Raw genomic sequence first — 27344 nt, forward strand, 5'->3', positions numbered from 1 at the left:
TTTCTTTACAACATTTGTACATTGTAACTTACCCAAGTGTAAGCTGCTTTCTTCCTTGTACAGCACAAAATATCAAGAAGGCCCTCAACCTTTTTACATGAAGTGCGAGGGTGCTTCAGCCCTGAGAGAGCCCATCTGGGAATTCATCACACGGTGGGGGTGAGAAATGCTTACAGCACCCTGTTGGGCAGTTGTCGTCCTGGCTGTGAACCTACCTCATACTGTTAGAGTAACATGGCTTTGTAAATTGTTAAATTCTTACATGTTAGAAGTGAACACAAACAGCGTTGACTGTCTCAGCTGAAAATACTCCAGTTATAGTATCTACAGATATGTTATTTTCTCCTCCCTTTAGGTATTCATCCGAAGTTACAGGGCTTCTGCCTGTGCTTTTGGGGCAGAACTCATCTATTCCAAGTGCACTGGACATTTTTACTCTACGTCTACTCCTGCTGCCATTTTTTTTACCTTAATTGTGAGTCTAGAGTTATTTTTCCTTACCTCTGGGTAGTCCTTATAGGTGTGTCCTGATTAATAAGGTTTACTATGCATATTCCTTTGTGGACAGAAATCCGTAGCTGGCTATTATGGGTCTTTCCCCACAGAAGAGCAACAGTGTCAGTCCTACGGAGTGAAGTAAACACTAGGATACCTTCCATGTGCCAGCAGCACATCATCTGTAGTGAATGTTATTCTAGATAATAAGTAGACCTGGCTGGAAATTTGAACAGAAAAATTTTCCAGTAAAAAATGAAAATAAACTTATTTAAAAACTGAAAATTGTAGCAAAAAGTTTGCCTTTTTTAAAAAAAATATAGTTTTCTGCTGAAAATTTGGAAATTTTGTTTTCTTTTCCATTTTCTCCTCCTTTTGTATAATTCCTGATATCACTCATGATTGAATAATGATAGCGGCGACATTCTCTCTCTCGCAGAATCTCCTTGTGTTACTATACTCTTCCGCATTTTTTCACTTTTGGAAAATTTATAGGCTAACAAAACTCGGAAATATGGTAGAAAAGGTTTGCAGAAATAATGCATTTTAATGCATTGAATGGCAAAAAAAAATAAGGAATATAACTTGGGGAAAACATTTAGCAAATTTTAAGAATTTGAAAAATTTCCAAGAATGTTTAAAACAACAAACATAAACCACATTATGATGCCTGAAAAAGGCAACCAGTCAGGTTGCTAGATTTTTCATTAAATTGTTCTTCTTTTTTTGCAGCTAGGTAAAGGTGTCAAAATTTTTGTCACAAGGAGTAGTTAGATAACTTTAATTGAAATGAACTGCACTTGTTTTCCACAGTATTGTTTCTTGATTTGTACTGTTTCGTACTGTAGAACACAAATTCCCTAGATTTTACGTAAAAGTAGCTTACTGTTTCATGTGTATGACAACAGATTTGCTCCTCAAACTTAAATATACATTTAGAACCCTTTGAGAATTGTCTGTATTTATTAAAACTTTCCATGATCTTTCTCTTCTTACTCTGACAGACTCAGTAATCTCAGAAATGGTGCTTGGTTAGAACGACTACTGTATGAGAGATCTATCTTGTTTTCAGAGGACTTGAAAGAAGTTGAAAGAACATCAGAGATGTTGAGGTGTTGGAGCGAGTCCAGAGGAGGGCGACCAAGCTGGTGAAGGGTCTGGAGGGTCTGACCTATGAGGAATGGCTGAGGGAGCTGGGGTTGTTTAGCCTGGAGAAGAGGAGGCTCCGAGGTGACCTTATTGCAGTCTACAGCTACCTGAAGGGAGGTTGTAGTGAAGTGGGAGTTGGCCTCTTCTCCCGGGCAACTAGCGATAGGACAAGAGGGCACAGCCTCAAGCTTCGCCAGGGGAGGTTCAAGTTGGACATCAGGAAGAATTTCTTTTCAGAAAGGGTTATTAGACATTGGAATGGGCTGCCCAGGGAGGTGGTGGAGTCACCATCTCTGGATGTGTTTAAGAAAAGACTGGACATGGCACTTAGTGCCATGGTCTAGTTGACAGGGTGGTGTAGGGGCAGCGGTTGGACTCGATGATCCCTGAGGTCTCTTCCAACCTGGTTGATTCTGTGATTCTGTGATTCTGTGACTGCACAAAGTGTGTGTATCACTGAAGTATAAGTGGGGTGGGGGGAGGGGGAATGCCTGGGCTTGGTTTTACTCTTATAAAAGCCTAAATTTCATTTTGTAACTCCTGTACTGTTGCTGGTCCTGGTACAAAGAGCCACTTCTTCTGAAATTCTAACCATTGGGATGGTCTTGATCTTATTTGTCATGTTTTATTCAATGCTCACTATCAGTACAATTCTCAGGAGACTGTGTTTTACTTTCATTTTTTTTAAAGTATATATTTTCTGTTCATATTATTTTGTTATTGTTATTATTATTTTTATTATTGTTGTTATTATTACTATAGAAATCCATCAGGAAAATATCCAAATATACAGAAGTTCGGGTTTTGGGGCGCTTTGGGGGGATTTTTTTTACAGGTGGCAGCTCTGAATCTTTTTCATAACATTCTCTTGAAAACAGAGGAGCAACATGAATACTTACTTCCAATTTTGGTGACTGACAGGAAGGCATAAGAAATTACCACCTACAGAAGATGCCCCACAAACAGAGCAGGATTTCTGCTTTGGACTCCTCCATAAACCAACCACCCTGGTAACTCTTCAGGTAAAGACAAGAAATGCAGTCTGGGAAGGGGTCTTATAATATCTCTCAACAATATCTGATTGAACATAGGTTTATGTAAATACGTCCATAATTCCCAGATATCTCTTCATTGCTATCAAGGTGAAACTTTTTTCATCTTCAATGGCCGGGCACACCTTATGCACGTGTATCTGTGCTGAAGACTGTCCAAGCTAAACACTTAGGATTGGGGCCTCAGGAATGGATCAGTTTTTGGGGCACCCACTTCTCTCCATCAGTTACAGGGAGCCCAGGTGCCTGTCATGAACTGGATCTTCTTGGCAGGCTAATATTATGGACCCTGCTTAAAGTAACTACATTTCCAGAAAGGCAGCAGAGTAAGTCCATTGCCAACTGTGAAACAGTGCTTTGAATTCAGGCTCCAGCTCAGAAAGTCTCCTTGCCTCTGTTTGTTAGAAGCAGGGCTGATATATCAGGAATGAAATCAGTGTATGTATGCTCTGTTACTACTGTCCTTCCTAAATATTTGTTCCATGTTGCTGTCATTGGGAACACAACAAGGCAGACGGACTTGTGGTCTTAGCTGGTACAGCCATTCACACCTTTAGGTTCTTGTGAGAATAGCCTGAAAATAATATTGGCATTTTCACGTTAGCTCGTTGAAGTCAGAGAACCAATAGTTCTGCAGTGGGCTATACCCCCCCCCAAAAAAAACAAACAAAAAGCAACCAAACAGAACCCCCCAAAAGAATATTTAATTTTACATGTTCTTAGAGTTCAGCCTTTAAAATGTTGTCACACCTCCATACACTACCAAGAAGGTATTGGTTAAATGGTTTAACTTTCTGCAGTTTGAGGCAGGTGGGGATGACAGTTTTGAGCAAACACCATGCTAAATATGGGCTGAAACTTGACTGAGCTCTGGCTGGGTGCACACTTGCCTGGCAGTGGATGCTGTTGTAATCCTTGGGTCCTGGTGCTCCAGTTGTTTGTGCTGGAGTTCCTTGGACATACGTTGAATTTCCTATCTGGTCTACACCTGGCTTTTTCCTCCACAGAAAGCTGGAGGGACAGATAGGTGGGGCAGCAGCTGGTGCACACTTACTCCAGCAGAGATTTAGGAAATGGCTGGTGTGAGTCCCTTGAACAAGGACCTGGGATGCTCTGCTGGATCTCCTCAGCTAGATGAAGCCCAGGTAAGGGAATGAGCAAGGGCTCTCCCAGAACTGCTTATCAAGAAGCTGTTGACATGCTTCTGACTGAGGCAAGAGGCTGTTGAGCTAAGGGCCCTTGTGTTCAGCTAGACAGCTGACAAGACGTGGGTGGTAGATGTTGCTGTAGACCTTTATCTCGGGGCAACAGTGAAATGACTGAACTGGGAGCATGGGGAAATCTGTGAGGGGGTGATGCAGTCTGTCACAAGCTCTTTTGCTCCTGGGATGGGGTTTATTCAGGACTGTGGCCTCTTCTCAGGTTAATAGTATCATAATGATAGAAGAGATAAGCATTTATTTTCTGTGTCTTGTTTCTCCTGGCTGCTATAAAACCGAGCACGAACTATACTGGAAACACCACTTGGATTCACTGCAGTACAGGCGTTTTGTTGTTACAGAACGCAGGGGCTTGTGAAAGCTCAGGCTGCAAGGGGGAAAACAGAAGGAATGTAATTCTGTTAAATTGTGCCTGGATCCATTCAAAGGTACGGATCTTTATTAAAATTTACATTTGTTGCAGTTTTTTTCTTTTTTTTAATAATATTGGAGTTTGTTGACCAATATGATGAAAAGCCCTTATGTCAGTTATTACTTGGATGTTACAACAATCCATTTATTAGAAATGTGATTTATTAGATATTCCTAAAACTAATATATTTCCCTGCACCTACTATAGCTGTCACTGTCCAGATTGCTGTTCTGGAGCTTTATCGTGTACAGTAATAAACACTGGGCAGTCATCATTGTACAGGGGTCTCATGAACTATTTATTTACACATTTTTTAAATGTGTCATGATGAAAACTACCAAGTAGCAAACAACCTTGGCTGGACAACATTCACAGCCACTGTTAACAACAAACAACAGGACTATATGGGTAACTCAGGATACACTCACTCTAATGGGAATTTTTCACTATCAATTAGATTGACTGAACAGCAAAGATATATCCCCTTGAAAAGTCCAAATGAAAGGATATCATGCTGGATAAAGAACCGTTAAGTAACAGCACAGTTGCTTTCATCTATCCCCAGTACTATAATATCTGACAATTATATCATATGCTTTTGCACATCTATTCTCTCAATGGACCTGTGAGACATGACATGTTGTTATCCCCGTTTCGCTGGTGGGCTGCCCAAAACCAAATAGCCAAGTCATGGCTGAGATGGCTGGGTCCATACTAGCCTGTCTAATACTGACCCAGCCTTCCTCTTCACCTCAACATGTACAAGATTTTGATCAAAATGAATCTTACGTCTTCATTTTTCAGGGGTTGAATCTGTGTTCAACGTAAACATAAGCATTTATGTGACTAAGAAAATACCTGATAGAGGATTCAGAAGAATTCTACCAAGGAGAGCTCTGCATGGAGGTGCTGAGGATAGAACAAAATGAAGGTCGGGGCATAATTTTGTTTCCTTTGCGTTATATTAGTGTCAGCCGACTTTTGTTACCCATGGCAATTTTGCCTGCTAAAGATTTGCTCCTGCCTCTGGCTGCTACTTACTCATGCTGAGTAGCCCCAGAAGCTTCCTCCCACCTATGTTTGTGATGGACTGCTGAAGCAGCTGGACAGATTTTTCAGAGCTCTGACTTCAGCGCTATTTAAACCCTGTTGGTTTGTAAAACTGAGCTGTATGCAGCATGAGAACAAATGACTTCTGTGAATTTTTTTCCCATTTCTGCTACTACTTATGGCTAGAAGAAAAGGGAGAGAAACTCTTCTCTTGGTCACCTTTGCCTCTAACCATGTCTAAAACCTGAAATTTAGAACATATAAAACATGGGAGTGAGTTGGTTGGAAAGATTTGCAAATGAATGGATCTCTGATGAAAGTTATACATGAAATTTCACTTAACATATTTAGCTAAACAAAGAGGGCTCAGAGGATCAGGTAAGCATGTGTGTTTTGAAGAGAAGAAAAAGATTTTATGGATATGGGATCAGCTGAAGATGCAGATAGGCCCTATGGAGATTTTCCAGAGTGTTTAGATACATAATCCCATTGACTTCAGTAGTAGCTTCCTGGGCACTTCTTTGCATCTGGAGTAACCTTGTTGATTTTAGCTTGGGGTTCTTATTTTAAAACACATACACACTAAAATCATATAATTTACACATTAGATGGCACATATTTTTCAGCTCCTATGCAAGTATTAGAGGAGCAAAGACCTCTTTGTTATACTTTAGAAAGAGTAGTTTTCTGCCACACTTGGATTGCTGGAACTGCATTTTCATTAGATAAGTGTGTCTACGTTGTAATTTTGCGCAATTGAACTGGTGTGCTGCTTCTCACTCCTAGGACATTTGGTGCAGAGAAGCATTTAGACTTTGAGAATATCAGTAAACTCTTCTGCTTGATCAGTGCTTCATATTAGACAAAGGAGCAACTCCTTCAGAGCAGATGATTCAGAAGCAAAAAACGGTAAGCCTGCTTCTCCCCCTCCCAGTGGCCTGCATGAATAAACCATTAAATGAATTCTGCTTAGTGTCACAAAATTGAATCAGTTGTTTTTAGTTTTTCATGAGATTTTTCACGTGCTCTTTTAAGGCTGCCATTCTGATTAATGTTGTGTTTTTCTGGTTAGAATCAGATAAATGTCTGTGAAAGACATAAAGACTGGCAATTAGCAAGTCATGAAACATAAGTAAGGAGTTTTTGACAGTATTTCTATGATTTTGCCATGTGGCAACTTCTCCTTGTGTTGTCTAAATAAATTGGGATGATGGGTGTGTGAGAATTTAGTTTTACGAATCGATACTAGCAGGGATTATTCGCCTTTATAGGTCAAAACTAACTGCTGCCGTTCTTTGCTCCTGATTTAAGTATTTGATTGGCCTAACTTCTTTAACTGAATTTTTCACTAGCTTGTCACAGCTTTGTTATTAGAGCTTTTCTCTTTTTTCATTTGCATTGTCTTCTGAATGTTTGGAAGGTGTAAATAGGGTATGTGCCACCTATTGATTTTTGTTGTTGGATGAATTTTCTTTTTCTCTATGTCTTCCAAATAAAACCTCCTGGAGCCAGTACGGAAGAACATCACAGAATCAACTAGGTTGGAAGAGACCTCTGGGATCATCGAGTCCAACCATTGCCCTGACACCACCATCTCAACTAGACCATGGCACTAAGTGCCATGTCCAGTCTTTTCTTAAACACATCCAGAGATGGTGACTCCACCACTTCCCTGGGCAGCCCATTCCAATGTCTAATAATCCTTTCTGAAAAGAAATTCTTCCTAATGTCCAACCTGAACCTCCCCTGGCAAAGCTTGAGGCTATGTCCTCTTGTCCTGTCGCTAGATGCCTGGGAGAAGAGGACAACTCCCACTTCACTACAACCTCCCTTCAGGTAGTTGTAGACTGCAATAAGGTCACCTCGGAGCCTCCTCTTCTCCAGCCTAAACAACCCCAGCTCCCTCAGCCATTCCTCATAGGTCAGACCCTCCAGACCCTTCACCAGCTTGGTCGCCCTCCTCTGGACTTGCTCCAACACCTCAACATCTTTCTAGAAGTGCAGGGCCCAGAACTGGACACAGTATTCAAGGTGCGGCCTCACCAGTGCCGAGTACAGAGGGACGATCACTTCCCTAGACCGTCTGGCTACACTATTTGTAATAGAGGCCAGGATGCCATTGGCCTTCTTGGCCACCTGGGCACACTGCTGGCTCATGTTTAGCCGGCTGCCGATCAGCACCCCAGGTCTCTTTCTGCCGGGCCGCTTTCTAACCACTCTTCCCCCAGCCTGTAGAGCTGCATGGGGTTGTTATGGCCGAAGTGTAAGACCCGGCACTTGTTCTTGTTGAACCTCATGCCGTTGGTCTCGGCCCATCTATCTAACCTGTCCAGATCCCTCTGTAGGGCCTTCCTACCCTCCAGCAGATAGACACTGCCACCCAGCTTGGTGTCATCTGCAAATTTACTGAGGGTGCACTCAATCCCTACATCTAGATCATCTATAAAGATATTGAACAGCACCGGCCCCAGAACTGAGCCCTGGGGAACACCGCTAGTGACCGGCCGCCAGTTGGACTTTGCCCCATTCACCACCACTCTCTGGGCTCGGCATCCAGCCAGTTTTTAACCCATCGAAGAGTCCACCCATTCAAGCCCTGGGCAACTAGTTTATCTAGGAAAACACCCTAGTATTTCAGCCTAAGTTTTTATGTTCATTGGAGGAATGTATCTCCTTCATTAAAAGTATCTAAACATCCTTTTTGTCACATTTTTTTCTCAGTTTTTCCCTTTATTGAGCTATATTTCAATTCAAATGAAATACTGCTTCGTTAAAAAAAGTCAGCTTTTCTGAGATCTGTACCTCAGCATAAATTTTCAGTCACATTGTTTCATTTTAGTTTGGTTTAGTTTGCGGGTGTTTTCTTCTCTTTTTTGTCTTATGGACTGACCTAGCAGCACTAGGTCACCACTTAATCAGGGTTGAATTGTGGGACTGAATGCATGGAAACAGGGATAAAACCTATGTTTTTATGAAATGGGAAGGAAACGCTCATGCAAGGTCTCTGAACTTTTATTTTTCCTTCTCCTGTGTATTTTTGCTGTGTATGGTCAGTAAATTCTATGCCCTTTCTAGATGGGACCTAAAGAAGTGTCATCTAATCATCTGTGAAATTTTTAGTTCTCTTGTTATCCTTCCTGAGAAAGGGAGCATCTTATGGAAGAGAGACACTGGCATTCATTTTCATATCCACACTCTCCCTTCCTCTGTGCATAGTCCTTGCTTGTCACTATTTCAATCAAAATATTAAAACATTTTTTTCTCATCTCTGTCTCACAAATCTGCTATGCTGGCTGCCAGCCCAGAGCGTGTACTGATATTACAAGGCAATTCCTGTTCCCACTCTGCCCGGTTTGAATTAGATGGCAGGCAGACTGTTGAATTTAAAGCTGTGCTGGCTATCTTTCTCACATGTTGTAATGCTGCCACATGTAGGTGGACTGGAGGGAGAAGAAATACTCCTGAAAACTTTGGAGTCTGGCAGACTTTTGCAGGGCCGATCTTGCTGATATTAATGGCTTATTCTTGGAGGGCTAGAGATGGTAGCAGCACAGATGAAAGGGAAATGAAATCATGTGCCAGATGCCTTCAGTCTGGTCACAGAGATAAAATTTCTGCTGAATGTGTGAACAGTCTTTAAGAAAAAAATGCAAAATTGGAAAGGACTTCTATGAACACTGAGTTCAGTTTCCGTTTACTATGGACACCACAGTAAAACAGAAATCCTCTCTCATGGCTGATAAAACTTATGAAAGTAGTGAGGCTGACTTTCTTCTGTGGTGCTCTACTTCAAACCTCACTTCCTCTGCAGTGAGGAACTGTTGCCTAATTTACAACATACATCCAGACAGCTTTTCTTAGTGTTTAGCAAAACAGTTGTTTTCCTTTCCTAAAGTTTAAGCAACGTTTTCTTTCCTCCCTGTTTTTTTTCTTACTGTGGGATACCTCTTGGCCTTCCTTTTGCTAACCAGAGCATGTGAAGAAGTCTTTTTAGACTCCTCTTGTGAAGCAGACTCCAATGCCTTGACTATTCCTGTAATATTTTTTCTGTTCCATTTCAGTTTCACAGAATCACAGAATCACAGAATCACAGAATCACAGAATGTTAGGGATTGGAAGGGACCTCGAAAGATCATCTAGTCCAATCCCCCTGCCGGGGCAGGATTGCCTAGACCATATCACACAGGAACGCGTCCAGGCGGGTTTTGGATGTCTCCAGAGAAGGAGACTCCACAACCTCTCTGGGCAGCCTGTTCCAGTGTTCAGTCACCCTCACCGTAAAGAAGTTTTTCCTCAAATTTAAGTGGAACCTCCTGTGTTCCAGCTTGCACCCATTGCCCCTTGTCCTGTCAAGGGATGTCACTGAGAAGAGCCTGGCTCCATCCTCTTGACACTTGCCCTTTACATATTTATAAACATTAATGAGGTCACCCCTCAGTCTCCTCTTCTCTAAGCTAAAGAGACCCAGCTCCCTCAGCCTCTCCTCATAAGGGAGATGTTCCACTCCCTTAATCATCTTCGTGGCTCTGCGCTGGACTCTCTCTAGCACTTCCCTGTCCTTCTTGAACTGAGGGGCCCAGAACTGGACACAATACTCCAGATGCGGCCTCACCAGGGCAGAGTAGAGGGGGAGGAGAACCTCTCGTGACCTACTAACCACACCCCTTCTAATACACCCCAGGATGCCATTGGCCTTCTTGGCCACAAGGGCACACTGCTGGCTCATGGTCATCCTGTTGTCCACTAGGACCCCCAGGTCCCTTTCCCCTACGCTGGTCTCCAACAGCTCTGCCCCCAACTTGTACTGGTACATGGGGTTGTTCTTGCCCAGATGCAGGACTCTACACTTGCCCTTGTTATATTTCATTAAATTTCTCCCCGCCCAACTCTCCAGCCTGTCCAGGTCTCTCTGAATGGCTGCGCAGCCTTCCGTTGTGTCAGCCACTCCTCCCAGTTTTGTGTCATCAGCGAACTTGCTGACAGTGCACTCTAATCCCTCATCCAAGTCATTAATGAATATATTGAATAGAACTGGTCCCAGAACCGACCCTTGCGGGACTCCGCTAGACACAGACCTCACAGTTTGAGTTGCCTTTCTTGAATGCAGTTGGATATAACTGCCCACACTGTTGCCTGAGCATGTTTCATCAGTGCCTTGTGTAATGGTGCTGACACTTGCCCTGAACTTTCTGCAAACATCTTAGACATGGTGCATCATGTATTGTTACACTGACTGAAAAGGAAACCAGGACATGAGTTGGCTAGAATCCTACAAAGAAAAACCTGGTGCAAAACCCTGACTTTTTCAATACTGCTACTTGAATTCCTTATGCATTGTTTAGGGCCAGATGCACCCACAAAAAGGCAGGTGGTAAGAGTGTGCAAAGAATGTTACCTTGACACAGGCATGAAACTGTAATTGGCTGCATCTACAAAGAAGAGTAAGATCATATTAAGAAGATCAGTCCTGGTTGAGTGCTACAGCAACCAAGCTGAAAAAATGTCTAATAGAAAAATAAGGGTAAGTAGATTGGGTATATAACTTCTAATCTGCAATAAAGAAAGAAACAAAACATACCTCTGTATCTTCATTCCTGGACATGAAAGGAGTACATATGTGTCCTGGTTTGGCCCAAACCAGGCCAATTAGTCTTAAAGAAACCAAGGTCACTGCTAAATTCCTCACTGCTTATGAGTGAAGAGCCAAAGGGGGGTTGCACCTGCAGGGAGGAGCAGACAGGGCAGGTGACCCAAGATTGACCAACGAGGTATTCCATCCCATACATGTCATTCTCACTTTCCTATTTATCACTAACCCACTGCCTCCTGGAGGTGGGGCCCAGGAGGGAGGGGCCCTCCTGTCTCCCACTGATTGGTACCAGCTTTGCCAATTCTCCAGTTAAAAGCCTGCAGGTGTAATGGCAGGGGAGCTACTGCATTTTCCCCTCTGCCTGTGCTGGGGGGAGCAACTCTGCTTGAGGAGGATTTCCAAGCTCTCAGTCTTGGTTTTATATATATTTGTATATATTTGATTATTTCTATTATTCTTATTATACTCTTTTTCATTACTATAGTTTATTAAAACTGTTTTAACTTTCTAATCCATAAGTCTCTCTCCCTTTTCCCTTTCCCTTAGGGTGGGGAGGGGAAGAGGGTTAACAGAGAGCATCTGCCACTGGGTTAATAGCCAGCCCAGCTTTAAACCGTGACAATATGAGATAAGAAGGTACTGTACAGCTCCCTCCTTTTTCTTGTTCAGGCTGTTGCCATTACATTGGACTCAAGTAGCTCCAAAATATTTTTGCTGAAAAGTGGTCAGGAAATTCATCTAAGTCATGCTCGCCTGACTCTGACAGGTAGAGTGCTAGCATATTGCTAAACAAACAATTTATAGCAATAATATATAATTCTAGGTAAGAAAGATTCTTTACAGTATGGCATACTCAGATATATTCTTATTTCATACTGTACTTTCTGAAAAAGTATGAAATAGCTAATGAAGGTTACAAACAGTAGGATTTGCAGTTCTTCTCTTTCTCTCTTCTTCAATGGTTTTTAAGAATGAGATATAATCTACAGAGTGAAGTCTGATCTTATTTAGTTTGCCCAAAACCTATTAAACTTGCAAGAAGAAATGACACGACCTACCAAAAAAGAATTGATGTGGTTTTTATGTGTTCAAATAAATTGTGGAAACAGCACAGAATATTCATTCCATCTTCTATTCAGCAGCACAGCAGATCTGTGTACTTCATGTCCTCATTTACTCACACGGTGACAAATCCTCAATTTCTGTATCTGTTTTAGTTACATGAAGGTCAATAGAACATGGTACATGGTATTGGATCTGAAATATTTTTGAAAGTGTTTCTCCCCATGCATTATATTTCGTGTATGACATGAGATTTGTGAAAAAAGAGTGACATGAGAGTCTTAATTTTAAAATTACATGTCACCTGGTTTGAGAGGAGCATTGTCTGTAGTCATGAAACAGAGTGAGAAAGAGAACGGCAATTTTGAAACTTTTGTTTCCAAAATTATTTATCCTATGTACTATAAAGTGAGAGATTTTTATGCTGTGTTTGGACAGCTTGTGTAGGAGTTTTCTTGTTCTCTGTTTATGTAATTTACCTTGCAATTCTTTCAAAAGGCCTCTTTAGAGGTTACTCTGTTGCTTCTATAGCATTTGCTTGTGCTGCAGTGAAGAGGGATTCATGAGGATGAACACACTACTACTAAAATCTGGACACATGGTAAAATTTTCAGTACTGTGAAAGCAGATTTAACAGTGTATTTTCAGAAATCTGTGTGCCTCAGGAACAGAAGGTTAGGCATCCTGCTAAAAATTTGCCCTTCTGTAATGCCCAGGTTTGGTTACTGCTGCTGCTGTTGTTTGATATGGATCTGCTTTGTCAAGTCAGATGTCCTGATAGCTATGGGCATCCCTATACTTCAGTTCCAGTTAATTAAAATGAACTGATTACCTCACAGTCCTCAAGAATTAGAGGTAGCTCTTTGCAAATCACTGGTTAAGAGAGAATTGAATCATAGAATCATAGAATCATAGAATCATAGAATCATAGAATCATAGAATGGTTTGGGTTGGCAGGGATACCAAGGGATACCAAAGTCCCTCTCCCACTTTACTGTAGGCCCCCTTCAGGTACTGGAAGGCTGCTAGAAGGTCTCCCCAGAGCCTTTTCTTCTCCGGGCTGAACAGCCCCAACTCTCTCAGCCTGTCTTCATAGGAGAGGTGCACCAGCCCTCTGATCATCTTTGTGGCCCTCCTCTGGACTCGCTCCAACAGCTCCATATCCTTCTTCTGTTGGGGGCCCCAGAGCTGGACCCAGAGCAGTGCACCAGGTGGGGTCTCACAAGAGCAGAATAGAGGGGCAGAATCACCTCCTTCAACCTGCTGGCCATGCTGCTTTTTATATAGCCCAGGATACGGTTGGCCTTCTGGGCTGCAAGTGCACACTGCTGGCTCATGTTGAGCTTGTCGTCAACCATCACCCCCAAGTCCTTCTCCTCAGGGCTGCTCTCAATCCATTCTCTGCCCAGACTGTATTTGTGCTTGAGATTGCTCCAACCCCCCTGTTGAACTTCATAATTATAATTCGTAATCAAAATCATACTGTTTTCCACTTTTCTGTTTGAAAAAGTATTTCTCTAAATCCTGAATCCCTGTGGACTCAGGCAGGGTAATGCTTTATTTTAGGTGAGACTAGAACTTCACCTGAGCAGTGGGAAGAGAAGAGCTTCAAACAGACAGAGAACACTGAGACCTGAGGAGACCAGTCAGTATACGCAGGGCAGGGCTTCTGTTCAGAGGGACTGAGATAGGCAGGAGGAAGGGGCTGACGGGACATCCATGCACTTGGGGCAAGAGCACTGTTCCACCCTGCCCCAGGCAGGCAGAGCCCCAGCAGTGATGCCAGTGGGACTCAGGACAGCGCTGGGGAGAAGGGCCTGGACTGCGGTTGGCACCAAGTTGAACACGGCCAGAGAGGATGGAGATTAGGGAAACTTTTTTCCCCATAAAGACAGCTGGGGAGCGGGGCCAGGGGAGGGATGGTGGACAGGGGGTTGGCGTGGAGACCTCCTGAGGTCACCGTTGGACTGTATTGTCCTGCAGTGCTAAGTGGGTTGGCAGGTCTACCGTGAAAAAAGATTTCACAATCTTATAATAGTTGATAATGCTAACACGATCTTAACTGCAGAAGAATTTGCATACAGACCATGTGTTAAATTTAGACAACAGAAAAGCCAGTGAATGTTAAAGTTATGGGATAATATAAGAAAAGTAAGGAGGGAGCGGAAAGGATGTGGTGATAAAAGATATTTATTCCTATCTATCTGATAAGGCAATTGTTACTTTACTTCTCATATCTCTTTACATCCCTTTCCACAAGGAATTTGTGGTGTGAGGATAAGAGAATATTATAAAAAAAATGATGATGGTAATTGGACTATAGTCATGAAAACAGTGAGTTAAAAAGAGACGAAAGAGCGAGGATTCTGGCACAAGAAAAATCCAGTAGCAATTCTCCACAGGCAGCAAATAATTTGTTTGAGTGCATAATTAATAAATTTGTCAGAAAGTACTTAGATTGTGAAATATTGCAAGTAGACCTCTTTCCAGATGGATTAAAATCAATGGGCTCTCCAGCAGAGTTTGAAACCTTATTGCTCAATGGTTGGAGAATTTGCTGCATCTAGATTTGTTTGAGTTTCTGCTTCTTTACTCTCTTACTTCTCTTGCTCCTCTGGCTGCAGGGGAGAAGATGAGGGGAAAGAAGACAAAAGAAAACAGTTCTTTGGGTTCTAGTATTGTATGGTGTCCTTTATCTAAAAGGCACCCAAGCAGACAGAACTAAATTAGATAGTCAATGGGAGGCTATTCACTGCACAGCAAGGTAAAATGGGAGGAATACGTTATTATGTACAAAAAAATTAAGCTTTGTACCAGTGCAGCTCAGAGAGAACAGCATACCCAACATAGGATATTTTAAAATCAATTAATATCTTTTAGCTGCAGCTCCAGTACTGGGATAGGGGAGAGCAATAATTTGTGATGCTAAAGTGACCTGTAGAAATCAGGATGAACAGCCTATTCTAAGTTTAGTATTAAATATTTCTTCACTGAAAACATGGAAAAGCATTTCGAAAATGCTTAGGATTCAAGTCAAGAGAGAAATAACCAAAATGTGCTAGTGACCACTACTGAGGTGGAAATGCACCCTTTTAAGACTAAACAAGCATCAGGAATGGCAGTAACCCAGCTTCTTAATTTTGGATTCCAGTTCTGACAGAGCAGTGGCAATGTGCCAGGGTTGTTTGACATTCCTCTCACCAAAAAAAAAAAGGAGTAAATTAAAACTGCCGGTGAAACATGGTGATTTTGAAAACCTGTCAGTAAAGAAAAAGCTGTTGCATTTCTGTTGTTAGTTTTGGAATGTTTAACAACATGTGGTCCTCCTACTTTCCTTGTGAAGGCAATGTTATGTTAGTGAGAATAAAAGAACTATACATGTGAGCCTGCCCAGCTCAACAGATGTTCCAGATTCCTGAGAAGGCCACAGCAGAGCTGCATACTTTTGCCTTAGGCAGAAGCACTCAGATTCTTTTTAACCAATTTTTTCTTGCTCATTCCTGCTGAACATTATTTTCTCCTTCAACATGTCCCTTGTCCTTTCCCTCCCATTTTTAGTTTGGAAAAAGCTTGAACTGAGCGGAAGTCAATGTTCCAGACTCCTTAAAAGCAGAAAAGTTTCCCTTTAGACTGAAAATACAGTTTAAACCTGTTTCTAATGGAGGTCTACACCAAAAAATCATATCAAAAGGCATAGATGTATTATAAAAATCACATTTTTTGTCCCAATCCATGTTTAAGCTTTACAGTCAGGGCCAGCCTCTAATTTTTGATTATTGCTTTTGCTTGGCTTAGCTAGTCTCCAGATCTCTTTGAATGGAAAAAACATTTTTAAATAACATCGTCATTTGGTAATCTCATTCAGAAATTAAAAACTCATTTATCCATGTGCTGTATTTTTGAATTCTGTCTGCCCTTCATTGAGTAGAATAGCCTAGTTACACTTTTAAATGAGTCCCAGACTTTATTCCTGGGCCTTTCCAGCCATCCTTGTGTATCACAACATGACTAAAATCTGGAGGAAATGCCACAGGCAGAACATTCAGAACTCAGAAAAACTGGATTCCCTTTAGGTTACATTTGTCATAAACCAGGCTTGCACAGAATGAGTTTTAGGATCTAATTAGTCAGGGTGATTAAATAGCAACTAGTCTAATGACAGCTTCATTAATGGGTTTTTAATATGTTTGGGAAACTAAAAATTATTCTTTCAATTATATCTAAAGAAATAAAATCAGGAATCTGATTTTAGAGTAGTCAGGAGATGTGGATTACAAGGAGATAAAATAAATTCAAGTTACCTTTGTGATGCTTGGATTCCGTTTTGCTCAAATTCAGGCACTGTTTAGGACACCATTAAAGTGATTCTCACTGATGTCAGCCATTCCCAGGGCTCCAGGGAGGAGCAGAGTCTTGGCTCTCCTCCTTGATTCAGAAGTGATCATTATAAATGTCTTTTGAGATGTTCTGCAGAACAAAGTTTAGGCAATCTTATGCAGTATTTTCTGCTTTGAACCAGGTAATCTGGGTTTGAAACACAGCGCATCTGGATTGGGCAGAGAACGGCAAGAGGCTGGGACTCTGAGACATTACTATAGCGTGTCGCCAAGTTTCACTGAGAACTGGGATGAAAAATTATTATATCAGTTATTATTCCTGAAGTTAAATGCTACAAATGTCAGTCTGAAGATGACAAAACCTGTCATACTGTAATCTTCGATGAAAATCAAGTATTACAATGTTACCAATAAAATTCTGAATTAAGTGAAATTTAACTGAATTAAAATAAAAATTGCCTTTAATGTTTCAGAAACTAAACTGAAACAAATTAACCTACATTCCTCCTGGGGCATAATTATCCATAAATGTATTTAGTTTAGGAACATAAGCGGGAAATATAGTAGGTATGCCTGTGCCATGGATCAAGAGCTATGCATCTCTCTCAACATCATGTACCTTTGAGAGAAGATAATCCCTGTGACCTTTTGTCCTGTGGAGGTCTGGTGTGTAGGAGAGACCAGAGAATTAAACAGCAGTTCAGAAAAGCCAATGAGATGGCTTGCATGTTCAGTCTTTATTGAACTTATTTAACATAAACTAAGCAAAATGCCCTAATGGGACACATAAAGCCATGAAAATACATGGTTTGCTTTTTTTTCCTGATAAAGTTAAAAATCTGTGACAAAAATCTTCTGTATTATTTTTTTTCTCAGAAGGCATTTCAAAGGAAAACTCCTGGCCTTTAGTCTTGTTGCATCACTTCCTCACAGCCAAAGCTCTGCCTGTGTTGGGGGATATTGCCAAGATCTGGTGTCTCTGAAGAGAATGAGAATTATGGGATTTATGCTTTCCAGAGGAACAGATTAGTAATGAAATACTGGATCATCTGGTTAGTGGAGTGTTTAATGGAAACGGAACAATCCAGTTACTGGCAATGGAGCATCTGGTTAGTGGAGTGCATATTGCAGTATGAGTTGTAATAATGAGTATGCAGTTTGAAAAGGGACGGGAATGGCTCTGTCTGACAGGGACAAAAAAGGAAATATTCAGTTACGGCTGGCTCAGCATATTCCACCTCCTAGAAAATATGCAGAGTTTGAATTTCAAAGGACCTTAAATACTCTGAGAATCTTATTTAGATGCATCAGTATACACTTAGGTTTTCAAATATGAATTGACATGGTAAACACAACTGAAATTTTGAACGCAACATCAAATTGCTGGGCTAAAAATCATGCATTTACCTACCTATGTGTATATACACAATCACAGAGAGCTGACTTATTCTTCTGGGTTTTATCTGTGACTATGAAAATCAGGCATGTATTCATTATAGCTGCCACATAGGTACCTGCTGGGCTACGTACATGCAAGAACACTCATCTGATGTATAGAAACCAAATAATTTTGCTTATAAAATGGACATATTCTAACTTGCCTATAACTATCAGTTTATTTTTACAGTCATTGTTGGAGCAATATTTTTATGATATCCTGCATATTGTATTAACCTGTCTGTATTTCTACTCTTTCTACAAGGATATTTAATTGGATATCTTTTGCCCAATTACTTTTAATAAAAACACATGCTTTATGTCTATAAAAGCAGATAAACCAAGCATGATACTGCTTTGGAAAACTCCAAATATATTACAAATCTTGGGAAAAAAAATCAACGAATGCTTAACCATACATTAAATTTCTGCAGACAGCATGGGTGTTTTCTTTTGTGTCTGACAATAGCAAAAATTACAGCGTTATAGCTAATTTAGATGCAAATTATTTGTCAAACAAGTCCTTATTGCTTCTTCAGAAACTAGATGTGCAATTCATATATACACATGTATATACATGTTCTACTGTTCATAAACCTATTTTTCCATCAGTATGTTGTATCTGTTATATTAGCCAGAATGAAAATCCTGCCAAACCCTTTTCTGCTCTGAGACAATCAATCTAACAAGTCAACCTCCTGACTCAAATCCATAAAATCTCTCCTATAACTCCAGAAAAACAAATGTCAATGAGAACAGATAAAATAAATTGATCCTGATTTTTCCTTCTTTAAAAAAAAGGATTTCTTTACCATGAGATTGCAAAGAGCCTGTTTGTAAGTGTCACCTACAATCATGGCTTAATGGAGAGGCTACCGAAGTCAGCAGGCTTGTGGCGTGTCCTTTCCTTCAATCTTTTGTAGAGCTACAAAGGGAAAAATCATTGAGCTCTGGTTTTATGTATGTGGTAAACTCAGGTATTTTTGCAGTTAGGAATGAGTCTGGGAATGCTGCTGATCATTACCATGTGCACTGGGTAATTTGTACCACTGTGCCACGAAGACACGTGCAATGCAAATCCTGCTTTACCAGCTCAGCGTTGCTCAGGTGTTCTGTGAAAGCCAGGGCAAACCATGCCTAAAAATAGCCACTGGGACCTGAACTCTGTGATCCAGATACCCCAGAATAGCCATACTAATAGAGGAAGAATAAAAATTCATTTTTTAATAAACTTAATATTCTAGTTCTAGTCTCTGAGAAACTTCAACAAACAGAGAAATATCAGTATTTCTCATGGAACTCAGCACACTTAATGCCTATTTGCATTATTTAGTATTTAGAATTCTAATTTATACTAAATGCAATGTGAATTAGCAATCTAAATACTTTTAAAATTCAGGCCTGTGAGTTTTGACTCTATTTCTAGTGTTCCAGGCAAACTGCTATGGTTCAAATTTTTTTGGTGTTAGAATAACCAGTATATAAGCATACCTTTGTTCTTCTATAATCATTGTAAAAACTTTTTTTTTTTCATATCAAAAACCCCTTCAAAACCCCTACTGCTCAGGTTTTAATTTTTGATTAAATTGTAGGAACTGGAAATTTCAGAAGCAACTGAAAGATATCTCCAGAGTGCTTCGTGTATCCAACCCTGCTGCCTAAATGAGTCTATGACAATTCTCCTGGAAATGGGATTAGCACGAAAAAAACACTATAAAATCTGTTTTTATGGTCCAACTTGCTTTATAGAAAATAAATCTTACTTTGTGAATCTGTTGAAGTCACTGACAAGCTGAACTGGCACCAGAAGTGGGGGTAAAGAAATAAGATTAAAAAATTGAGATGAAAGTTTGTTTGAACTTTTAGATGACTTTGATAAGACCACATCTACTTCTTGTATAGTAATTTAGGAATAGCTTATCTTTGTATAGATAGATGATCAACACAGGTGTCCATTCCTCCTACTCAAGCTGCAAAGGGAAAAGCACTAATTATGTAAGACTAGACTATCCACGGGACTGAGTAGCTTTTAGTCCATGAGCCACATAAAACCTACTGAAACAGTTCTTAAAATCTGCAAGGCCTTCCCTGCCTTCCTCAAATTGTGTACGGTACTGGGGTGGGTTATATTTTATGTCGCCTGCATGTTTGATCTGTTGACTGAACTAGCACATACATACAGACCCGATGTAACCAGAAGACATATGATATATTTGAAGTACTTGCATGCTGGTGACAAAATGGGTTCATGTCCTTTATGTGACTGCAAGCATGACCTATTTTTGAGATCCTGAGGCTACCTCCACAACAATTATTTTACCTAATTAGTAGAAAGTTGGTTTCCATTTTTCTCCCATATGAGGTTTTCTCTGTGTGAACAGCTGAATTTCCAGAGATATTGACTCCTGTGGTTCCCAGGGAGTTCCGCTGGATACCGGATGCTCAGCAGCTCTGCAAAGCAGACCTTAAAGATCTATGGATATTACGAAATTCCCATGAAGTCAACGGAATCTGAGAGGGAGCTGCAGTCAGCCTTTGATTAGCTTGCTTTTCCACGGCAAAGATTTTGCTGCTGTGCTGTTTTGCTCCTACAAACAGACTCATGAAAACAATTCTTAATTTCAGCAGGGCTGCTGTTTGAAGTGAGGATTGCTCAGGCATGTAAAGCTTCTCAGGACTAAATCCATGGTCATCATTAAATAAGTAGCTTTGTATACTGTTCTAAGGACTGCAGGAGTTCAACATCAGAAAAGAAATATCCCACAAGGGGATGTTCCCCTCAATCCTTCAAACAATTTATGTTGAATTGTACTCTTTATCTCAAATAACAGTGACTGTTTGCAGTTCAAATGTGATTTCTGGCAGTATGACTGCCCAGCAGTTCAAGAGGAAAACACACCAAAAAGCATATTAAGGGGGATTTAACAACTGTATTTTGTAAAGGTTACAGAAAAAGCAGGTGAGTAGGATATTTTACACATCTCCCATTCCTCCTGCCCCTGCTGACATCAGTTTGTAACTTGTGCAGCTGTGTAGAGTTTCACCTATTGCTCATTGCAGAATTAAGTATTTTGAAGAAGTTTGGCCAACTGCTTAGCTTCCTATCTGCTGGGAAACAGGAAGCTTGCTTCTCTGCTGTGTTGAAAAAGTTTAGATCAATTATTTGCGATATCTTAGTTAACTAACTATTCTATAGCTCTTCACTGTCTTTAATATAAAAACACTTGCAGAAAGTGATCCATCTGTCTCTAGCACCTGCAGAAGGAGTCTAAGGAAAATTAGGATCTTATTTGAAGGCTTTTTTTAATTGAGGTGATTGCATTTATTTGGGCTGAATCTGTCTAGATCCATAGATGAACAGAGGACTGGCTTTCAGGTGCCTGGTTCCCAGAGTAAAAATGGCAGCCCTGAATTAACCTTGTTTTCCTGTGCAGTACAAGGAAAGTTATGGGCCTCAAAATGTGCTTTGTGACTACCAAACTAGTTTTGTGCTGGGCTTCATGCTTCAGGAAACTAAGTCATCAGTTAGGAAATGTCAGAGAGGGAGAGCTACATGTGAAATTCTACCCCTTTTAAATTCTTCAGATTCGTGATCAGCCTTGAATTAAGTACCTATGTGAGATGAGGATTTGCAGTTTAGAGCTGTCTCATCTATAATTCTCTGCCTTTTGCTCAGTGACAAACAATTTGTTGAAAGGACTTCATCTTCAAAATTCAAGCAGCTTAAATTGGTCACTCTGACTGAGCATGTTACCTACGTGAGGGCCTTAGAACAAGGTTTTCCATCTAGAAAGAGGTTAGGCTGTTCAGTCTAGGAGGCAACCTATAACAGATGAGGAAAAAAACTCAGCTGACTGGCTTAGCTGGCAATGGATTTAGCTCATAGTTTACTCAGAGAGGAAGAAAACAAATTAGCAATGGCTTCTGAGTCCTATTCGCTTGTTTGGAGAAATATACCATCAGTTGAAATACTTATTTTTATTTTATCATTCTGAAAAGAGAGTTTCTACTTGTGTCTTCCCCAAAATAAATGGTCAGAAAGGAGATTTCATGACCTTTAAGACAACTTTCAATATTTTGTCTTTTTATTTGAAGTATTAATTTACTGTATTAATTTTGGGGTTGGACGGGATGACCTTTAAAGGGCCCTTCCAACCCAAACCATCCTATGCTTCTCTGATTTGGGAAACTTATGTATTTTAAGACATGTAGAAATGAGTCTAAGTCACGCAAGTGCTATAAAATAGGTTTAATTTTACATCTGGCAGTCTAGATTTTGCTCCCCTTAAGGAATCTTTCCTTATAAGCTTGATTTGTGTTTCCCAGGCTTTAGGAACAGTAGGGAGGGAAAAATGCTTGTATGTTTCATAGCTTATTAGTTTTTATATTTTAGCCTTATTTTCATGACTTATGTGTGAACCAAGGCAAGTTTTATACCTGTTCTGTGTATAGATGAGTACCTGTCTACTTATTCTTAAATTCTCACCACTGAAGCTTGTAGTTGGTGAGACAGGGAAGTTTGAAAGAACTAGCATGAGTTTTGAATTAAGCTAAGTCACTAACTGAAAAGACTACAGGACACTAAGGTATTGGGGGAAAGTAGAAAACCAACAGCATAAGTCTTTAGATCAGAAGGATTCTCTGCCCCTCTGGATAGTCTTATTTTCTCTTTTTAAACCTAGTCATACTCAGTAACTGCAGGTACTACAAAAAAATAAATAGATCTGGAGCATCATCCCTGCCCCCCAAAGCAGGATCAGTCGTGTCTCCTAACGGACTTTGATCTAACTGGATCTTACAAACTTTTGAGGATGAAGCTTCCATGACATCCCTGGGCAAATTAGTTATCCTACCTGGGGTGAAGAATACATGCCTCAAAGCTGAGAAGTATAAGATGGAATTTTCCCAGATAACATTACTGATATATTTTGTCTTCTGAGAAATCATATTGGTTAAATAGCCAGTCAGTAAGGGCAATACTTTTACAGAAGGGTAACACTGAAGAAGACTTCTATTTAAACTGCTGCCTTTCTGAATGTATTGAAGTATCATCTTTCACACAGAACGCAGAACAGGAGGAGCTTTCTTTTTTAAGGTCTGTGCTGAAAACATCCTTTCTGAATGTTAAATTACATGGAATTCACCCTAGTGCAGAAGACTGAAAGGCTAAGTTCACCATGCCAGGAGTTTCATTTATATTGTATTGTCCTGCCTTCTTTCAGTGCAATTGAATTTATGGAAAACTGATGCCCTCAGAGGTGGAAGGATAACACCTCCCTTGCTGCATCTTTAACTTGGAAATATCATGATCCGACTCTTACAATTTTAATGAACCTTTTGATTAATAATAGATAATAGACAAAATAAATATCTTTATCCTATAGCATGGTCTGTATCCTAAACTTGCACTCAGAAGAATTTATTCTGACTGCCAAATTGGCCTGATGAGAGAAAGCAGATTGATCTATGCCAAGGTTTCCATTTTAACCCTCACAAATCTTCAGGCTGTCTTGCTACATCCAAGGTAGCACACCGCCCATATATTTAGCTCAAAATTGGCATGAAAAAGAGAAGAATAAATCATTACAGGAGCAATTTTGTTTTGTTTTGTTTTGTTTGTGAGTTTGTTTTTCACAAACAGTCATAGCACTCCCTGTTTGACTAAGATGATATCTTTGTTTTCATGTGCATCTTAACTGTTGACCTCTTGGACAGATCATTCCAGCTGTGGAGTCCCAAGGCCACGCAGAAAAATGGAGCCTCCAACAGTCAAGTTTTCTACCTCACTCTTCCTGGAATATCTCTCAGCTCTCAGGATGGGCAATCCAACATTTCCTTCAATTCTTGTCCTGGCACTGTAATGGGGTCAAAGACATTGTCTTCTTTCCCACGGCCACCAGTGCTGAAACTAGGACCAAATCTGATGCTGAATCCATATGATTCAGTTCCTAAAGCTTCTAAACCCAGAGATTTTTAATGGAATTAAAATTCCCCATCCTTCCTTCTACTGGGTGAAACATGATACTGTAAGCAGCTTTGCTGAGTTCAGAGTACTGAGTTTGGCAATGAAATTCAGAATCCCAGTGTTTAACTGTAAGATATCTTGTCAAAATATGTTCATATTACAAGGTACATGTGACAAATGCTAATTTGTCCATTTAATACACCCAGATGAGTAAATTAAGGTTTTGAGAAATTAAGATCAACTTTGACTGTAACAGCTAATGCCTTGCCATATTTTCCTTTCAGGATGATGTGGGAATCTGGCCCTTCCTTTTGAGCATTGTCTCAGAAATCGTAAACCACGTGCTCGGGCGACATCTTATGGCGGCTGCCTGGAATGCCTGAGCCTGGCAACGTGGGATGGCGCAATAAGCTAGGCGCCCGCCCTCCACCCTCCTCCGGATGCGTGTCTCCGGTGACAGCCTGGCAAGGGGCCAATCCTACGGCGCAGGAACCGGACATGTCCCGCCTTCGGACCTGTGATTGGTGCGAACTGTTGACTGACGGCTCCCAGTCACATGACTCTGCCGAAAAACTCTATAAAAGAGGCTGGATCACTTCAACACGTGGGACCCTCACCGCCATCTTCCAAGTAGGAAGGAGGACATTGCTGGATCTCCGGGTGGTGAATATTTTCTTTCTCTTTCTCTTTCAACTGTTTTCTCTGTTTCTTTCCTTCTTTTATCTCTCTCTCTTTCTTTTCCTTGAATATTGAGTTGCCTCAGTGTTGGACCTAATAAAGTCAGAGCCAAGTGTGTTGATACCGTGCCTCGGTTGTGCTTTGTCTGAACTCAGGGATCACGAATCTTTAATATTTCGGGTCTCTTTCTCTCTCTCGGGGAGCAGGGGATGGGGATTGTCTGCATTTTATTTCTAGATTTGCTCCTTTTTTGACTAATTAGGCGTGTCTCTCTCTCTCCCTCTCTCTCTCTCGGGGGGGGCGGACGGGGGGCGACTGTCTGCATTTTATTTCTAGATTTGCTTTAGAGGCGGACCTTAAATCCGGAACCCGACATTTATAAATTGGCGTAGTCGGCAGGATCCTTGAGTTTTCGGAAGGTATCAATAACTTAGAGAGAATGGGTGCAATTCTGAGTGCATTTGATGTAACGCAAGAGCAGGAGTTGGAGGACTCGGCACAGACGCCGCAGACAAAAGAGCTTTTGGTGCGGTTGTTGCAAGACCGGTTGGTAACTTTAGAGGAGAGAAACTGTGAATTGGAGGAAAGGGTTAAAACTCTGCAGGATGAAGTAGAGAATGAGCTGGAGAATGTAAGGTGTTTGCAGGAGGCTTTTGTGGAGAACTTACGTGCTTGTGACTGCAGAGGGCGACGGAGTCGTGTACAGGCAGCTGATGCAGCCCCGTCCCCTGGTGATGATCACAAAGGGGATGGTTTGTACCGTAAGGGGGAACCAGAGGAAGCGGGGACACGATGTGATTTACCGCAGGGTCCTACGCAACCCCTTCGACCGCTGGTTAAGGTCGAATATGCTTATGAGGATAGTGAGGACCATAATCCTAAGATGGTTACTAAGGAGGTGCCGTACACAGCAGCTGAATTGGCTAAGTTGAAAAGGGATTTTTCACGCAGTCCAAAGGAGTCTGAGACAGAGTATGTGTGGAGAGTGTCGTTGACTGGTGGTGATCAGATTCTGTTGAGTGAAAGAGAAGCTGAGGGATATTGGGGACCTGGAGTGTTTTTGACTACTGGTGATAATAGAGCCCCTTGGTCTCTCACTCAGCGAGCAGCTTATTGGGCTGGAGGTTTGAATCCCTTGGAGAGGGGAGATCCTCTTGCGCTTACAGGCTCGGTGGATCAGCTTGTGGAGAATGTGCACAAGGCGGCTTGTTTGCAAATGATGTATGATCGGGAATTGAAGCTTAGGCAGGAATCCCCAATGATGATACCGGTAGATCCTGAGAGGATGACTCCCCTGGTTAGAGGTTTGCCTGATTCATTGAAACCCTTAGGAATTCAATTGCAAGGTACTATCAGAAATACCCCTCAGAGTGCACGGGTGACAGCTGCTTTAACCAGAGCTGTAACCCCGGATCGCTGTATCCCAGGACAAAAAGTGTGGACGTGGGGGGAAGTAGCTCAAGAATTGATTAACTATGGGTGGAAATATGGTCCAGTGAAATCAGGACCTAAAAATGTGAGGCGTATGGAGGCAAAGTGTCCTCTAGCGAGGCCCTCTCGCCCAAACCTGATAAATTTAAAGAGAGATAGTACATCTCGAAGGAGAGTGTTGTGGATAATAGAACTATTTGTGGTAAGCTTAGCACTACTAGTGGCTGAGCACATGATTCGTCAGCAACAAATCATTCTCAGAGGCCCCTTTAAGGAAATAGCAGGGACCCCTCCCCCTGACGGGGTGGCACAACGAGCTTCTGTACAGAAATGGCATGCACAAATTGAACATTATTGTAGCATCTTTAACGTATCAGAAGGCACACCTAAAAAATTAGCTATACAGGAGGAATTCTCTCCAGATCATGAGAATAACCTCCCACCTCCTGTCATACAAGTAGCGCCTCCTTTTTCCAAACAATTACTGAATGCCGGGCTCACTGATGCCTCAGCCAAACGTGAGGCAAAAGTGTGGAAGTATCGAGCTGCTGCTTTACAAGCCCAGACTGATGAGAAAATCATAACAGAAGGTGAAGGTAGTGCACAAGTGGGTGAATTAATTGCTGTTTGGAGTGTTTTCCAACATGAGGCTCAATCTTCTTCTCCTGTCTACATCTACACTGACTCTCTCACTGTCTCCAAGGAGTGCACTGAGTGGCTTCCTTTCTGGGAGAAAAATGGGTGGGAAGTCAACCAGATACCGGTATGGCAAAAGGAAAAGTGGCAGGACATTTTAAGAATTGCCAAACGAGGGAATTTTGCCATAGCCTGGGTGGCCTCTCATCAGGGCGTTGATGGTCTGGCTGGTCGATGGAATGGTGGAGCAGGTGAATTGTCTCGTCCAGCTCCCTTACAAAATGAACCAGTAATGGAAAATTGGGAGAGATTATTGGAGTGGCTACATGTCAAACGAGGACATATGGGAGCCAAGGATCTTTACTGTAAGGCTCGGGCTCGGGGCTGGCCTGTCGCTGGGGAAAGCATAACCCAAGCCTTAAAAGAATGGTTTTGCTCACTCCCAAGACCCCAGCTTATTCCACCAGACAATGGTTAACCAAAACCTCACCCGGTCCTTCCACTAATAGGACCGAGAAGTTTCTTTTTCTGTTCCTTTGCAGGTCGGAAGATAGAAGTTCAGAGAAGCAGAAGAAGAAAGCAACATTTAATGGAAGTTTTGATTGAATGTATAGTTTTAAATTGTATAGCCTTAATAATTTTTGCAATGTGCCTTTAACACTATTGACAAATTGTTTTGGGCAGTTGTATGTTGTCTCGCCTATACTGTTCAAAGCCTACCCGTCGAGAACCTTGCTTCCGTGTTCTCAGGTTTAACATGGGGAAAATGAGTTCTTGTTGTTGGGAAAATTGGTTACTCAAGCTTTTAAGCTTATTAATTGCTGGGTGTG

Source organism: Nyctibius grandis, chromosome Z (genome assembly GCF_013368605.1).
Source record: "Nyctibius grandis isolate bNycGra1 chromosome Z, bNycGra1.pri, whole genome shotgun sequence".
NCBI classification, from domain to species: domain Eukaryota; kingdom Metazoa; phylum Chordata; class Aves; order Nyctibiiformes; family Nyctibiidae; genus Nyctibius; species Nyctibius grandis.